The sequence below is a fragment of the Cotesia glomerata genome, linkage group LG6 (genome assembly GCF_020080835.1).
Source record: "Cotesia glomerata isolate CgM1 linkage group LG6, MPM_Cglom_v2.3, whole genome shotgun sequence".
In the NCBI taxonomy this organism is placed as follows: Eukaryota; Metazoa; Arthropoda; class Insecta; order Hymenoptera; family Braconidae; genus Cotesia; species Cotesia glomerata.
In genome coordinates this window covers 241,864-261,848 of record NC_058163.1, presented here as the reverse complement: position 1 = coordinate 261,848, position 19,985 = coordinate 241,864, and the positions used below count along the sequence as shown (strand labels likewise).

Genomic DNA, 19,985 nt, shown 5'->3' with positions numbered 1-19,985 from the left:
ATGCCATTTCTTAATTATTGACATTTTTCAAGATATAAACTCATTTTGGTGTTACACTTATCAAGACCTTTCATTTGAGTACCTACATGACATTTTTTATATATTTTATATGTATAGTATTTGTGAAATATATAAATATATAAAATATATGAAAAATTGATGTGGGTACTCAAATGAAAGGTCTCGATGAGTGTAACATCAGGATGAGCTTATATCTTTAAAAATGTCGATAGTTTACGAGATACAATGCCATTACTTAATTATTGACATTTTTAAAGATATAAACTCATTTTGATGTTACACTTATCAAGACCTTTCATTTGAGTACCTACATAACATTTTTTATATATTTCATATATATATGGTATTTGTGAAATATATAAATATATAAAATATATGAAAAATTGATGTAGGTACTCAAATGAAAGGTCTCGATGAGTGTAACATCAGGATGAGCTTATATCTTTAAAAATGTCAATAGTTTACGAGATACAATGCCATTTCTTAATTATTGACATTTTTCAAGATATAAACTCATTTTGGTGTTACACTTATCAAGACCTTTCATTTGAGTACCTACATGACATTTTTTATATATTTTATATGTATAGTATTTGTGAAATATATAAATATATAAAATATATGAAAAATTGATGTGGGTACTCAAATGAAAGGTCTCGATGAGTGTAACATCAGGATGAGCTTATATCTTTAAAAATGTCGATAGTTTACGAGATACAATGCCATTACTTAATTATTGACATTTTTAAAGATATAAACTCATTTTGATGTTACACTTATCAAGACCTTTCATTTGAGTACCTACATAACATTTTTATATATTTCATATATATATGGTATTTGTGAAATATATAAATATATAAAATATATGAAAAATTGATGTAGGTACTCAAATGAAAGGTCTCGATGAGTGTAACATCAGGATGAGCTTATATCTTTAAAAATGTCAATAGTTTACGAGATACAATGCCATTTCTTAATTATTGACATTTTTCAAGATATAAACTCATTTTGGTGTTACACTTATCAAGACCTTTCATTTGAGTACCTACATGACATTTTTTATATATTTTATATGTATAGTATTTGTGAAATATATAAATATATAAAATATATGAAAAATTGATGTGGGTACTCAAATGAAAGGTCTCGATGAGTGTAACATCAGGATGAGCTTATATCTTTAAAAATGTCGATAGTTTACGAGATACAATGCCATTACTTAATTATTGACATTTTTAAAGATATAAACTCATTTTGATGTTACACTTATCAAGACCTTTCATTTGAGTACCTACATAACATTTTTTATATATTTCATATATATATGGTATTTGTGAAATATATAAATATATAAAATATATGAAAAATTGATGTAGGTACTCAAATGAAAGGTCTCGATGAGTGTAACATCAGGATGAGCTTATATCTTTAAAAATGTCAATAGTTTACGAGATACAATGCCATTTCTTAATTATTGACATTTTTCAAGATATAAACTCATTTTGGTGTTACACTTATCAAGACCTTTCATTTGAGTACCTACATGACATTTTTTATATATTTTATATGTATAGTATTTGTGAAATATATAAATATATAAAATATATGAAAAATTGATGTGGGTACTCAAATGAAAGGTCTCGATGAGTGTAACATCAGGATGAGCTTATATCTTTAAAAATGTCGATAGTTTACGAGATACAATGCCATTACTTAATTATTGACATTTTTAAAGATATAAACTCATTTTGATGTTACACTTATCAAGACCTTTCATTTGAGTACCTACATAACATTTTTTATATATTTCATATATATATGGTATTTGTGAAATATATAAATATATAAAATATATGAAAAATTGATGTAGGTACTCAAATGAAAGGTCTCGATGAGTGTAACATCAGGATGAGCTTATATCTTTAAAAATGTCAATAGTTTACGAGATACAATGCCATTTCTTAATTATTGACATTTTTCAAGATATAAACTCATTTTGGTGTTACACTTATCAAGACCTTTCATTTGAGTACCTACATGACATTTTTTATATATTTTATATGTATAGTATTTGTGAAATATATAAATATATAAAATATATGAAAAATTGATGTGGGTACTCAAATGAAAGGTCTCGATGAGTGTAACATCAGGATGAGCTTATATCTTTAAAAATGTCGATAGTTTACGAGATACAATGCCATTACTTAATTATTGACATTTTTAAAGATATAAACTCATTTTGATGTTACACTTATCAAGACCTTTCATTTGAGTACCTACATAACATTTTTTATATATTTCATATATATATGGTATTTGTGAAATATATAAATATATAAAATATATGAAAAATTGATGTAGGTACTCAAATGAAAGGTCTCGATGAGTGTAACATCAGGATGAGCTTATATCTTTAAAAATGTCAATAGTTTACGAGATACAATGCCATTTCTTAATTATTGACATTTTTCAAGATATAAACTCATTTTGGTGTTACACTTATCAAGACCTTTCATTTGAGTACCTACATGACATTTTTTATATATTTTATATGTATAGTATTTGTGAAATATATAAATATATAAAATATATGAAAAATTGATGTGGGTACTCAAATGAAAGGTCTCGATGAGTGTAACATCAGGATGAGCTTATATCTTTAAAAATGTCGATAGTTTACGAGATACAATGCCATTACTTAATTATTGACATTTTTAAAGATATAAACTCATTTTGATGTTACACTTATCAAGACCTTTCATTTGAGTACCTACATAACATTTTTTATATATTTCATATATATATGGTATTTGTGAAATATATAAATATATAAAATATATGAAAAATTGATGTAGGTACTCAAATGAAAGGTCTCGATGAGTGTAACATCAGGATGAGCTTATATCTTTAAAAATGTCAATAGTTTACGAGATACAATGCCATTTCTTAATTATTGACATTTTTCAAGATATAAACTCATTTTGGTGTTACACTTATCAAGACCTTTCATTTGAGTACCTACATGACATTTTTTATATATTTTATATGTATAGTATTTGTGAAATATATAAATATATAAAATATATGAAAAATTGATGTGGGTACTCAAATGAAAGGTCTCGATGAGTGTAACATCAGGATGAGCTTATATCTTTAAAAATGTCAATAGTTTAGCTTATCGTTTTAATAATATAGATAATAATAATAAATTCTGATGAGATAAAAACGAATAAAGCATATTATTTGAAGCGCGTAATTATGAAAATTTATTTGAGGATGTTTTAATTATTAAATTATCGAAAATTAATTTACTGAGTGCTTGAAAATAACTATAATGTAATTAAGATGACAGTATTTATTTATATTCATATAATATAGACAGATATTAAATTTTTCGTGATAAACTGCACTTGAAGCAATCGATACGTTAGAAGCGCTCTTTTATGCACTCCTCACTCGAGAGGTTATCGGATTTACAACACCAGCTTCGCTTCGGTTCCTTTGAGGGCATTACGCTTCATTTACTTCTAGGTAGTTTGTCTTCTGCTCTATATATTTAACATATTTTTTTATCCAATGATAGCTAAGATTTTTAAAATTCATATCGCCCAACCTCTTGTATCATATTTTTTTAAACTCTGATATTCAAATTAGTATTCTTCAGCCTTCAATTCACGGAAAAAAGTAAACTGTAATATTCACTCGGATTCCGGTTAATTTTTATAATTTCAAACAGTAAAGCAGACATCGGGGTGGCAAAAATATAAATATTACAGAACTTGATGTAGAAAGTATAAAAGCCACAATTTATAATTTAATATCCAAAATAAGTGATTAGTAGCTGTCACTATAGTAAATAACGACTCTTTCATCTTCAAAAATTACAGCTTTAAACAGTAAAAATTGCCATTTCAATATATAGTCGATATTATGAGGAGAAGGGGAACACAAATGAAAGAGAAGGGGGTCTCACTCTGGGAGAATTTAACATTAGAAACAGTAAAAATTATACTTTTAAAATATACATTTTACCAGTCCAAGCAAGTCAATAATTACAGTTTGATTTTTAGCGTTGCGTTTAAAATTTACCATTTTACTTTGTAAATATTGACGTTACTTGTATTAGAAATTTACTAACTTTATTTTATATTTTTTACATATCATAGCGATCATTTTTTAAGTACGAAATGATAAATATCAAAGTCTGAATTCTTAATATTTTGGCAAAAATATTGATCCTATAAAAAAATTTTTCAAACAAAAATTGTTCAAGTTCAATTTTATATGAAAAATGTCTTTTATGTTTTTTCATTAGGATCAATAATTTCACCGTAATTTCAAAAATAAGATTCTTAATTATAATAAAATTTGAACCTTTGATTATAAATTTTAATTTTGGAATTCCAGCAAAAATATTTTTTTTTTTTTAAATCATAAGAAACATTTTTTTTACAAAATTAAATTTTGAACAACTTTTGTTTAATAACCTTTCATAGGACCAATACTTTCGCTGTAATATTAAAAATTTGAACCATTTATTTTAAAATTGCGGCAAAAATTTTAGACCTACTTATTTAAAATAAATAAACTATTTTAGAAAAGAATATAAAATATTAAAATTACACAAATTAAAGTCACACGGAAAAAAGTAAACTGTAATATTTACTCGGATTCGGATTAATTTTTATAGTTTCATTTATAATCAAAGGTTCAAATTTTATTATAATTATGAATCTTATTTTCGAAATTATGGTGAAATTATTGATCCTAATGAAAGAACATAAAAGACATTTTTTTTATAAAATTGAATTTGAACAATTTTTGTTTGAAAAATTTTTTATAGGATCAATATTTTTGCCAAAATATCAAAAATTTCTACTATTTACTATGAACTATTATTTTGAAACTATGGAAGAAATTTTTTCTATTTGAGGCACATTTCATAGTAACTGCACGGAAAAAAGTAAACTGTAATATTCACTCAGATTCCGGTTAATTTTTATAGCTTCAAACAGTAAAGCAGACATCGGGGTGGCAAAAATATAAATATTACAGAACTTAATGTAGAAAGTATAAAAGCCACAATTTATAATTTAATATCCAAAATAAGTGATTAGTAGCTGTCACTATAGTAAATAACGACTCTTTCATCTTCAAAAATTACAGCTTTAAACAGTAAAAATTGCCATTTCAATATGTAGTCGATATTATGAGGAGAAGGGGAACACAGATGAAAGAGAAGGGGGTCTCACTCTGGGAGAATTTAACATTTGAAACAGTAAAAATTATACTTTTAAAATATACATTTTACCAGTCCAAGCAACTCAATAATTACAGTTTGATTTTTAGCGTTGCGTTAAAAATTTGCCATTTTACTTTGTAAATATTGACGTTGCTTGTATTAGAAATTTATTAACTTTATTTTATACTTTTTACATATCATAAAATCATTTTTTAGGTACGAACTGATAAATATCAAAGTCTGAATTCTTAATTATTATACTTTAACATTTTAGACATTTACATAGCAAATAGTACTGTTTGAAATAGTATTTTCTTCCATGTAAAGAGTAAATTGTAACGTTTAAATGGTAAATATTACAAAGTGAATAGTAAAATCACGATTTTACTGTTTGAAATGGTAATTTTTAGCAGTTGATAATTACTTATTATAAATCGACTGTTATTTATCACAGTTTACTTTTTTCCGTGAATAAATAAGAAATAAACATCCTTAAAGGACGAAAGTTTCTTTTATTAATTTAAAAAGCAATATTTTATAAAAATTATCTTTAATAATTAATCTTGAAACAAAATTGAAATTTTACAGAAAAAATATTTTTTTCCAACAAAATTAAATAACATTACCTTTATTAAAAGAAGTTACTATCGAGCTGAGTAATCAATTAGTTTAATTGATATTGTACATTATAGTACATCAAAAAAACAATTACTAACAATCAAGTAACAATAGCATTCAATTTATAATCAATATTTCTGTTAAGTACTGTAAGAAAAATGATGGTCATACTTCTTTCTAAACTGTCTAGTAAGTGAAGTACTTTTTTTATTTTTTTTTTTTGCGGGTAAAAGTTATGATGTTAGATCATTGAAAAGCTTTAGTATCAAGCAAAGGACATTATTCATACTAAAATAAATTTTTTGTAGTTTTCCGGTAAGAAAGTTATTTTTTTTTAAGTTCAATTTTTCTCTGTGCATTTCGTTGATTTCCTGTATACTCATCTATCTATTCGAATGTCATCCCTATTCCTGTATCTTCACCCTCTTTTTAGATCCCCACTAACTGGGCTTAAGTTTCCATAGCAACCAGTAGTTTTGCGATAACGAGCTAGAGCATTTATTTGACAACTGTTTTTGTTTTGTTTGCTAAGCAAATGAAACTTTTTTTTTTCCATTTAAATTTGAATTGGGTTTTTCAAAGTTCAATAATAAAATTGATTCATTGTTAGAAAAAAATATAAAAACTTTTTTTAAATTGCACTGTACTTTCTTAACTATTGAGATTTTCAAAGATATAAGCTCATCCTGATGTTACACTCAGCGAGACCTTTCATTTGAGTACCCACATGCATTTTTGATATATTTTTTATATATACATATATATAACATATATTTTAAAGATATAAGCTCATCTCGATGTTACACTCATCAAGAGCTTTCATTTAAGTACACACATGCATTTTTATATATTTTTCATACATACATATATATATAATATATATAAATATATAAAATATATCAAAAATTGATGTGGGTACTCAAATGAAAGGTCTTAAAGAGTGTAATGTTGGGGTGAGTTTATATTTTTAAAAATGTCAATTTTTCACAAGATATCTGTTAAATTGTACTGTAATTTCTCAACTATTAATGTTTTTAAAAATATAAGCTCATCCTGGTGTTACACTTATCAAGAGCTTTCATTTAAGTACCCACACGCATTTTTGATATATTTTTCATATATACATATATATAATATATATATAAATATATGAAATATATGAAAAATTGATGTGGGTACTCAAATGAAAGGTTTTAAAAGGTGTAATGTCGGGGTGAGTTTATATTTTTAAAAATGTCAATTGTTTACAAGATATCTGTTAAATTGTACTGTACTTTCTTAACTATCGATGTTTTTAAAAATATAAGCTCATCCTGGTGTTACACTCATCGAGACTTTTCATGTGAGTACCCACATGCATTTTTGATATATTTTTCATATATACATATATATAATATATATAAATATAAATATATGAAAAACATATAAATATATGAAAAATTGATGTGGGTACTCAAATGAAAGGTCTCGATGAGCGTAACATCGGAATGAGCTTATATCTTTAAAAATGTCAATAATTTACAAGATACAATGTCATTTCTTAATTATTGACATTTTTAAAGATATAAACTAATTTCGATGTTACACTCATCAAGACTTTTCATTTGAGTACCCACATGCATTTTTGATATATTTTTAATATATATATATATATATTTATCTATATATATATATATTTATGATATATATAAATATATAAAATATATGAAAAATTGATGTGGGTATTTAAATAAAAGCTCTTGATGAGTGTAACGTCGGGATGAGCTTATATCTTCAAAAACGGCAATATGTGAGAAAGTATAGTGCAATTTAACAAAAGTTATTATTTAATAAAGCAAAATTTTATTTATTTATAGTTCACAAGTCACGGCAGTCACGTAGTGACTGCAAGATTGGTAGTTATTCTATATTCGTTAAATAAGACTACCTATTCAAGGTTCCGTAGAAAAATCTCTAAAATCTCAATAACAACCTCTGTTGAATTTCATTCAAGCGGATATCACGATGACCATTTCAATATCTGCCAAGTATTAAAATTTTATTAAAAATCAGCAATAACTTTTACGTAATCTTGTATTGTTGATCGTATACGAAAAAGTGACAAAAATGCAAAAATGAATGTATTTAGAATTTATACCATCTTTGTTATTTACCAAGATTATTATAAAAAGGTTGTTGAAAACTGGGTCAAGTATGTGGTCCTCTCGCTTCCACATCTGTACATCTACATCTACTTTTTTTATTAAAGTGTTAAGTCATTTATTTTAAAAATAAATAACAAATTTTTAATTTACTTTATCGTGTTATTACGCCAGATTTTTGAAATTAATTATCAAAATTTTTTAATAAAATTTAAACATAAATTTTTGATACAATATAAATTTTGCAAGCTTAAAACGATTCAGGAAATAAGATTATAACATACACGGAAAAAAGTAAACTGTAGTAAATAACAGTCGATTTATAATAAGTAATGATCAACTGCTAAAAGTTACCATTTCAAACAGTAAAATCGTGATTTTACTATTCACTTTATAATATTTACCATTTAAACGTTACAATTTACTCTTTACACGGAAGGAAATACTATTTCAAACAGTAATATTTGCTATGTAAATGTCTAAAATGTTAAAGTATACTAATTAAAAATTCAGACTTTGATATTTATCATTTGGTACCTAAAAAATAATCTTATGATATGTAAAAAGTATAAAATAAAGTTAGTAAATTTCTAATACAAGCAACGTCAATATTTACAAAGTAAAATGGTAAATTTTAAACGCAACGCTAAAAATCAAACTGTAATTATTGACTTGCTTGGACTGGTAAAATGTATATTTTAAAAGTATAATTTTTACTGTTTCAAATGTTAAATTCTCCCAGAGTGAGACCCCCTTCTCTTTCATCTGAGTTCCCCTTCTCCTCATAATATCGACTATATATTGAAATGGCAATTTTTACTGTTTGAAACTGTAATTTTTTAAGATGAAAGAGTCGTTATTTACTATAGTGACAGCTACTAATCACTTATTTTGGATATTAAATTATAAATTGTGGCTTTTATACTTTCTACATTAAGTTCTGTAATATTTATATTTTTGCCACCCCGATGTCTGCTTTACTGTTTGAAGCTATAAAAATTAACCGGAATCTGAGTGAATATTACAGTTTACTTTTTTCCGTGCAGTTACTATGGAATGTGCCTCAAATAGAAAAAATTTCTTCCATAGTTTCAAAATAATAGTTCATAATAAATAGTCGAAATTTTTGATATTTTGGCAAAAATATTGATCCTATAAAAAATTTTTCAAACAAAAATTGTTCAAATTCAATTTTATAAAAAAAATGTCTTTTATGTTCTTTCATTAGGATCAATAATTTCACCATAATTTCGAAAATAAGATTCATAATTATAATAAAATTTGAACCTTTGATTATAAATGAAACTATAAAAATTAACCGGAATCCGAGTAAATATTACAGTTTACTTTTTTCCGTGTGACTTTAATTTGTGTAATTTTAATATTTTATATTCTTTTCTAAAATAGTTTATTCAATTTAAATAAGTAGGTCTAAAATTTTTGCCGCAATTTTAAAATAAATGGTTCAAATTTTTAATATTACGGCGAAAGTATTGGTCCTATAAAAGGTTATTAAACAAAAGTTGTTCAAAATTTAATTTTGTAAAAAAAATGTTTCTTAAGATTTATAAAAAAAAAATATTTTTGCTGGAATTCCAAAATTAAAATTTATAATCAAAGGTTCAAAATCTATTATAATTATGAATCTTATTTTTGAAATTACGGTGAAATTATTGATCCTAATGAAAAAACATAAAAGACATTTTTTTTATAAAATTGAATTTGATCAATTTTTGTTTGAAAAAATTTTTTTATAGGATCAATATTTTTGCCAAAATATTAAGAATTCAGACTTTGATATTTATCATTTCGTACTTAAAAAATGATCGCAATGATATGTAAAAAATATAAAATAAAGTTAGTAAATTTCTAATACAAGCAGCGTCAATATTTACAAAGTAAAATGGTAAATTTTAAACGCAACGTTTGAAACTGTAATTTTTTAAGATGAAAGAGTCGTTATTTACTATAGTGACAGCTACTAATCACTTATTTTGGATATTAAATTATAAATTGTGGATTTTATACTTTCTACATTAAATTCTGTAATATTCATATTTTTGCCACCTCGATGTCTGCTTTACTGTGAAACTATAAAAATTAACCGGAATCTGAGTGAATATTACAGTTTACTTTTTTCCGTGTAGGATTTAGTTAGTAAAAAGAGATTTTGTTGATGGGATCAGAGCTTATAAGATAATCGAATATTTAAGCTAAAAAATTTAAGGACAGATAACTTTAGTGTATTTAATCAATAATTCAGATGGAAATTTTAAAAGTTCACAGCTTAATTCACAAGTTTTTTTTTTTTTTTTTTTTAAATAAGTCATCAGTTTCTGTAAAAAGTTTGTCGATAATATTGACTTGATAATCCCTAAATAATTCTATCGTTATTCCTACACGAAAGTTTATAAGTTCTTTTAAAAGTATATCCAATCAATTCAAATTGAGAGTTATAAATTGTGAATAAAAAAAAATTTGACACAATATTTATAGTTTGGACATTCTTTAAATAAATTTTCAAAAAAAATATTACTACACAGAAAAAACAAATTTCTTGCGCCAAAAAAATTTTTAAAAAAAACAAAAGTTATTTTGGAGCCAGAAGAAATTTTCTGTCTAATTAGCAATTAGTCCTCCTTATTTTTTAGAAGGTGATTTTTCAACATTTTGATGTAGCAATAGTCCAATTATAAATTATTTGAATGATTCAAATCAAAGTATTATACCTCTATTAGATGTTAAATGATTTTTGAAAGTGATATTAAACTTTAAACTACTTGTTTTTTCTTACAAATGGAAAATTTTCTAAAATGGAGTTAGACAATTTGATAATTATAACGTCGATATGTTATTTTATTTTATTGTATTGTAAAATATTTAAAATAATTAATAATTCTTTTATTAAATTATAAAAGGACTAAGAAGAAATATAAATCATTGAAAAAATGAAATAATATTTTTTCATACAGAAATTTTTAAATAAATAAATTAGACATCAAAAAGATAATTCATTGAATAGTTTGGTGATAAAAAATTTATATAATAAGGAAATAAATAAATAAATAAATAAATAATTTTCTTGTTGGATAAATTTAAAATTCTACACGGAGAAAAATTAATTATACTACTTACTATACAAAAATAGTAACTCCTACTATTTAAAATGGTAATAAAATAAATTAGTAACAAAATAATAAGTGGTATCATTGACAATTGTAATAGTTACTATTAATAATGGTAACGATTACTATTGAAAATATTAATTGTAATTATTATAAATTATAACTGTTACAATGAAAGATGGTAACTGCAACGATCTCAGATTGTAAAAATTCTGAAAGAAAAAATAATATAAATTTACTTAATTAAATCCTTTATTTACATCCATATTTTAGCTAATGTACATTTTTTTCTTTGAAATATTAAAATATTTTTAAATTGTTCAAAATTTTTTTTTGAAAATTTGATTTTTTTTATTTAAAATTTTTTTTTTTATTTTAATTTCTTTTTAATTTGAATTTTATTGAAAATTTTGATTTTTTTGGAAATTTCAAATTCTTGAAAAATTTGGCGTTGAAACTTGTTTTAGACAAATAAAAATTTATAAATATAATTTCAACCCGAATTTAATCCCGATTTTTTGTGCACTACACTACTGCACTACAGCTGCTTTTAGTTTATTAAGAAATGCATCTACGGTAACGCAGATTCTTAATTTTTTAAATATTTTTTACTAGCTTAAATCCACAGATTCGGTAGAATCTGGCGCCAAGTTCCGTTCAAATCTGCTGTAAACGGAGCGCCAGACTACCGACTGTGTTTACTGTAAGCAGAACGGTATTTTGAGGTTGCAAAATTTTATTTAATTCTACGGTACTTTTTATTCCTAAATTGTATATTATAACAGTAATTAATACTTTATTTGACTGTTATTAATTAATTATATTCACTTATAACAATTAATCTACTTGAAATTATTAAATTTAATCCGCACAAACTATAGCAACGCAAAAATTTCGATCCTGACTTTTTTTTGATGAGCAAAGTGATCTGCCACAGACTAAATAATTCGAGAATGCATAGTAATCCTTCATTAGATGGGAAACTACAGTTAAAAGAAGATATTTCATAGCTTGCATCTACACCCGCCAGGGTGCGCTAGAATTATTTTTACATAAACTGTAGTTTCAAGGGGATAGTTTGCTATAAAAAATGCAGCCAACGCGAGATTTAAGTTGGTAACAATTGTAAATTTTTATTATAATTACAAAAAATAGTAAAATCCGAACAAAAACAGTTTCACTGTAAAAAAATCGCGCCAAGTCCACGTTCATAAGACTATTAAGAAAAAAAAATTTGTTTTTTTCTTTACAAAAATATATAAAATAAAAATTAAAAATCAAGTAACCGATATGATTGTTTATGATTTTCGGAAATTAAAAAAAATTGTGTTATAAATTTAAAAATTAAGAAAAAAATTTTGGAACGTACTTGGTGTGCGTCATTGTGTATTTCAATTTTTTTAAAGTCCTAGTAAATAGATTTTACGAATTTTATTAAAAGTAAAATATTTTGCAACCGCGCACACTAAATACGTTCCAAATTTTTTTTTTAATTTTTAAATTTATAACACATTTTTTTTTTAATTTCCGAAAATCATAAACAATCATATCGGTTACTTGGATTTTTTAATTTTTTTATTTTATATATTTTTGTAAAGAATAAAACAAATTTTTTTTTCTTAATAGTCTTATGAACGTGGACTTGGCGCGATTTATTTACAGTGAAACTGTTTTTGTTCGGATAGTAGTTATTATTATTACTGATGGTAACTGCAACCATCAGGTTATATTAGGAATTACGATTTTGATAATAGTAGTAACTAATTAAAACAATAACAGTTATTATTACTGATTACCATCATAATAGTAGTAGTTACCATCAGGATGGTAAATACTACAATTCAGATGGTTTATTTAGCTATTTAAATAATATTTACTACTATCGAATTCAGTTAATAAATTTTAACAAAACTAGATAATAAACTCTACTATAAAATTTTCTCCGTGTACTAAATAACTAAATAAAATAATATGAAAGTCTTGTAAAACGTTGTGAACACTCGCATTCATAAAAAGTTTATTTCAACCTGAAAAACTCGAGTTAAAAAAGAATGCAATTCTCACACAAATAATCATAATAATAATAGTTTATATTTACATGAAAAGAACTCTGTTTGCGGAAGGTGTTTTACATGAAAGTAAAGTTTACAAAATTTTTATATTAAGCATTTTGTTCTTTAATAAAAATTCTTTCACTAACTTTATCATGTAGATCTTCAACTTTACATATTATCCGGTCGTATTATTTTTATTTTCACTTTCAAAAGTTGCATTTGAATATAAAAAGTACTTTTTATGAAAAACAAATGTATTGTACTTTATATCTTCAATTTTTTTTAATTTAAAAAATCTTTTTTATCAATACTAAAATTAAAAAAATAAATTTTGATTTATCAAATTCAAAAAGTTTTCTTACAATTAATTTAATTTTAATTTTTAATTAACTTTCTGTTTTTTTTTTTAATTTATTCTTTATTTCTTCTCTGTAAAGTTTTATTAAACTTGAAAATATATTTATTTATTAAATTATTTTATATAATTCTTAAATAATTAAATAGGATCAAATAAAATAAAAAATTAATCTTATTTGTCTCTCCTAAGTTTTTTAAAATTAAAATAGATAATTTTAATAATTTTAAAATAATAAAATTATTTAAATTTCGTTTTTGTAATTACAACCCGTGTAAAAAAAAAATTGTCCCAAAAATGTCCCAAGCATGGAACATCCAAACGTGACACAATTTGGGACATTTTTGGGACAATTTTGGGACATCTCAAAAAAAAATTAAAAATTTTAAAATAGTGCATTTAAGTAATTTTTCGTCGATTTTAGGTATTTTTTTTAAGATTTTTAGAAGACTTCACAATTTCATGACAATTTTACAACAATTTCAAACGGTTTTTAAATGATTTTGAAGAAGATAATTTATTTTTGCACAGCTGTAGATTTGTCTAGAAATTAATGGATGAAACATTTATTGAACATTTTTGGGACAATTTTAGGACATTTTTGGGACAATTTTAGGACATTTTTGGGACATTTTCGGAACATTTTTTTAATATTTTTAGGACAATTTTGAACGTTTTTTAAATAATTAAAAAAAAAAAAACAATTTATTTTTGCACGGTTGTAGATTTGTCCTAAAATTAATAGATGAAAAATTTTAGGACATTTTTGGGACAACTTTAGGACATTTTTGGGACAATTTTAGGACATTTTTGGGACAACTTGAGGACATTTTTGGGACAACTTTAGGACATTTTTGGGACAATTCTGTAATGTTTCTACAACAAAATTCGAAAATTTTTAGAACTTTGTCACGACATTTTCTTTTTTAATTATTTGAAAAACGTTCAAAATTGTCCGAAAAATATTCAGAAAATGTCCTAAAATTGTCCTAAAGTTGTCCCAAAAATGTCCTAAATTTGTCCCAAAAATGTCCTAAAATTTTTCATCTATTAATTTTAGGACAAATCTACAACCGTGCAAAAATAAATTGTTTTTTTTTTTTAATTATTTGAAAAACGTTCAAAATTGTCCTAAAAATTTAAAAAAAATGTTCCAAAAATGTCCTAAAATTGTCTCAAAAATGTCTTAAAAATATCCTAAAATTGTCCCAAAAATGTTCAATAAATGTTTCATTCATTAATTTCTAGACAAATCTACAGCTGTGCAAAAATAAATTATCTTCTTCAAAATCATTTAAAAACCGTTTAAAATTGTAGTAAAATTGTCATGAAATTGTGAAGTCTTCTGAAAATCTTCAAAAAAATACCTAAAATCGACGAAAAATTACTTAAACGCACTATTTTTTAATTTTTAATTTTTTTTAAGATGTCCCAAAATTGTCCCAAATTGTGTCACGTTTGGATGTCCCACGCTTGGGACATTTTTGGGACAATTTTTTTTTACACGGGAAATTTAGTCATGGATGAACTGATATTTTAAGGCATTGCAGTAAAATAAACAAATTAAAAACCATAAAGTGCATTTTACTACTTTAAAAGAATCTAAAAATAAAGAAAAAATTAAATTAATATTTCAAAAATTCTGAGAAAATAAATTACAAAAGTAATATCATATTAAATTGAAACATTTATAACTACATAATTCTGCTGTATTTCCGCTATAAGTTTATCGAGATTATTGCAATTGTTAAATTATAATCTGAGTAGTAAATAAATCAAAATATTTATGTTTTTCTTTGAAATATTCATGAAAATTTTATTTTTGTATTTATGACCACAAAATTTTCTTACTTATTAATAAATTCTTAACTTTATTCAAAGAATAAATTAGAATTAGAAAAATAGTTTTTAGAAAATTCTACTTATAATTTTTTTAACTTCAATATTCTCAATTTTTTAATAATAATAATAATTCACTAATTAAAAATAAAAAACAATAATCTCGTTAATTTTAGGATCATATTAAATTTATATAGTTATATAATGGAAAAAAATTTTTTTTTCATCTTAATTTTAATAGACATTTCCAACTTTTATTTTATTAAAAAATGATAATAATAATTTACTAATTAAAAATAACAATAATAATTAAATGAGTCATTTTTAAGATTAAATTAAAATTTATAACTTCTGTAAAGAACATTTTTTTAAATTGTTATTTTAACAAAAATATTCTACTTTTATTTTTTTTCTAAAAAAGAAAAATTAAAAACAATAATAATAATAGAAATAATTTATTAATTACAAATAAAATTAATAATTAAATTTGTTGATTTTAGGATCTTATTCAAATTTAAAATTTTTGAGAAAAAAAATTTCTTTTAAATTGTAATTTTAACAAAAATTGTTCACTTTTATTTTCTTCTTCCAAAAAGAAGAAATAATTATAATAATTTAATAATTAAAAATAAGAATAATAATTAAATTTGTTAATTTTAGGATCATATTAAAATTTATAATTTTTGTAAAAACAATTTTTTTTTTCAATTGTAATTTTAATGAAATTTTCCACTTATTTTTTTCTAAAAAAAGAAGAAATAAAAAATCATAATAATAACAATTAAATGAGTCAATTTTAGGATCAAATTAAATTTATAATTTTTGTTTAAAAAAATTTTATTAAATTGTAATTTTAATAAAAAATTTTCCACTTTTATTTTCTTTTAAAAAAAGAAGAAATAAAAAATCATAATAATAATAATTAAATGAGTCAATTTTAGGATCAAATTAAATTTATAATTATAGTGGAAAAAAATTTATTTTTAATTGTAATTGTAATAAAAATTTTCTACGGTCACTTTTTTAAAAAAAAGAAGAAATAAAAAATCATAATATCAATTAACTGATTAAAAAAAAGAATAATAATTTACTAATTAAAAATAAAATTAATAATTAAATTTGTTAATTTTAAGATTTTATTCAAATTTAAAATGTTTGTGAAAAAAAATTTCTTTTAAATTGTAATTTTAACAAAAATTGTTCACTTTTATTTTTTTTTTTAAAAAAGAAGAAATAATTATAATAACAATTTAATAATTAAAAATAAGAATAATAATTAAATAAGTTAATTTTAGGATCATATTAAAATTTATAATTTTTGTAAAAACAATTTTTTTTTTTCAATTGTAATTTTAATAAAATTTTCCACTTTTATTTTCTTCTAAAAAAAGAAGAAATGAAAAATCCCAATAATAATAATTAAATGAGTCAATTTTAGGATCAAATAAAATTTATAATTTTTATGTAAAAAAAAAATTTATTAAATTGTAATTTTAACAAAAATTGTTCACTTTTATTTTTTTTTTCAAAAAAGAAGAAATAATTATAATAACAATTTAATAATTAAAAATAAGAATAATAATTAAATAAGTTAATTTTAGGATCATATTAAAATTTATAATTTTTGTAAAAAAAAATTTTTTTTTCAATTGTAATTTTAATAAAATTTTCCACTTTTATTTTTTTCTAAAAAAGAAGAAATAAAAAATCATAATAATAATAATAATAATTAAATGAGTCAATTTTAGGATCAAATTAAATTTATAATTATAGTGGAAAAAAATTTATTTTTAATTGTAATTGTAATAAAAATTTTCTACGGTCACTTTTTATAAAAAAAGAAGAAATAAAAAATCATAATAACAATTAACTGATTAAAAAAAAGAATAATAATTTACTAATTAAAAATAAAATTTGTTAATTTTAAGATCATACAAAATTTATAATTTTTATGTAAAAAAAAATTTATTAAATTGTAATTTTAATAAAAAATTTTCCACTTTTATTTTCTTCTAAAAAAGAAGAAATAAAAAATCATAATAATAATAATTAAATGAGTCAATTTTAGGATCAAATAAAATTTATAATTATAGTGAAAAAAAATTTATCTTTAATTGTAATTGTAATAAAAATTTTCTACGGTCACTTTTTTAAAAAAAAGAAGAAATAAAAAATCATAATAACAATTAACTGATTAAAAAAAAGAATAATAATTTACTAATTAAAAATAAAATTTGTTAATTTTAAGATCATACAAAATTTATAATTTTTATGTAAAAAAAAATTTATTAAATTGTAATTTTAATAAAAAATTTTCTACTTTTATTTTCTTCTAAAAAAGAAGAAATAATTAATTAATTAAAAAAATTCTTAAGAGGAAAATTAGAATTTAATGTGTTCATCTCGAAGCATATTTAACGCAAAATAAAAGTCTCACTTATAATTATTCCGTGAAAGAAAATTTATTTTTCTTTTATAAATTGTATGCACAATTATAAAAGCAACAAAAACAAAAAAACTGCAAGCTCGAGAATTAATCAAAGTAAAACAAAAAAAAAAAATAGATAACTCACCATCTCGGCGCCATCCCCAATTTTTTTTCTGACAGCTCCAGTGAACGTGAAAGACTCAGATGGAAATATATGCACTGACAAATAAACAATAATTACATGAAAACTAATAACATAAAGTTCATACGATCTTACGCAGTTCTGTAATTATATCGCGAAACATTGACAGTAACATTATTGTTTAAAAAATACGCGTGCACATCAATCAAAAACTGCTGAGGAAGTTTATAATAACAACAATACACACACGCCTAAAGCGCGAGACTAACTACCTCACGCGTCATATACCTTTCGCGTGTTTTTCTGCGCAACATTCTGCGCATGGACATTGTAAAAAATAAACCAATCATAGCGCAAGCTTCTTTTCCTTTATACAGCGGTGCAAGTAAGTAGAAAGAATACATATTCGGTCAGATAATTCTATTCTATGTTTTAATATTGTTAATTAATTAATTAATAATTATTATTATGGAAATTAATTAAGCAAATATTTTTTTATTATAATTTTGATTTTTTTTTTATTAAATTAGAACTGAAAAAATATTTTTTGAAAATTGCACAGACAGTTATGATACTAAAGTTAGCCGTCAGCTGTCAATTTAGAAAAATTAATTACAATAAAAAAATGCTTCTAAAAATTTCCACTTTACATTTTTATCAATTTTCACATGTAGAGCTATTTGATTAAATTTTTTTTATAATAAATAGCAACCTTGCCGTCACTATGTAACTGCCGTGACTTGCGAAGTATGAATAAATAAAATTTTGCATTATTAAATAATGACTTTTGTGAAATTGCAATGTACTTTCTTAAATATTGACATTGTTAAAGGTATAAGCTCATTCTGATGTTACACTCATCGAGAGCTTTCATTTGAGTACCCACATGCATTTTTGATATATTTTTCATATATACATATATATAATATATATTTTGAAGATATAAGCTCATCATGATGTTACAATTATCGAGAGCTTTCATTTGAGTACCCACATCAATTTTTCACATATTTTATATATTTATATATATTATATATATGTATATATGAAAAATATATCAAAAATGCATGTGGGTACTCAAATTAAGGCTCTTGATGAGTGTAATATCAAGATGAGCTTATATCTTTAAAAATGTCAATACTTCACAAGATATAAGGTCTTTAATAAATAATGACTTTTGTTAAATTGCACTGTACTTCGTTAACTATTGACGTTTTTAAAGATATAAGCTCATCCCGATGTTACACTCATCAAGAGCTTTCATTTGAGTACCCACATGCATTTTTGACATATTTTTCATATATACATATATATAAATATATAAAATATATGAAAAATTGATGTGGGTACTCAAATGAAAGGTCTCGATGAGTGTAACATCCGAATGAGCTTATATCTTTAAAAATGTCAATATTCCACAAGATACAAGGTCATTTCTTAACTACTGACATTTTTTAAGATATAAACTCATTTTGATGTTATACTCATCGAGACCTTTTATTTAAGTACCCACATGGCATTTTTTTATATATTTTATATATATGGTATTTGTGAAATATATAAATATATGAAAAATTGATGTGGGTACTCAAATAAAAGGTCTTCATGAGTGTAACATCAGGGTGAGCTTATATTTTTAAAAATGTCAATAGTTCACGAGAAACAAGGTCATTTCTTAATTATTGACATTTTTAAAAATATAAACTCATTTCGATGTTACACTTCTCGAGACTTTTCATTTAAGTACCCACATGGCATCTTTTATATATTTTATATATATGGTATTTGTGAAATATATAAATATATAAAATATATGAAAAATTGATGTGGGTACTCGAATAAAACGTCTCGATAAATGTTACATCGGGATGAGTTTATATCTTCAAAAATGTCAATAGATCACAAGATACAAGGTAATTTCTTGATTATTGACATTTCTTAAGATATCAACTCATTTTGATGTTATACTCATCGAGACCTTTTATTTAAGTACCCACATGGCATTTTTTATATA

The 19,985-nt window shown here is 23.0% G+C and overlaps 1 protein-coding gene across 1 annotated transcript in view; it reads right to left on the bottom strand.

Moving 5' to 3' along the window:
• Positions 1 to 18,243, bottom strand: part of LOC123267004 (diacylglycerol kinase 1) — a 61,896-nt gene extending 43,653 nt beyond the window's left edge. The window contains exon 1 of the mRNA XM_044731468.1: positions 17,975 to 18,243. The gene's annotated coding sequence lies outside the window, so the exon portion shown is untranslated. The remainder of the gene's footprint in view (positions 1 to 17,974) is intronic.
• Between the last annotated feature and the right edge of the window lie 1,742 nt (positions 18,244 to 19,985).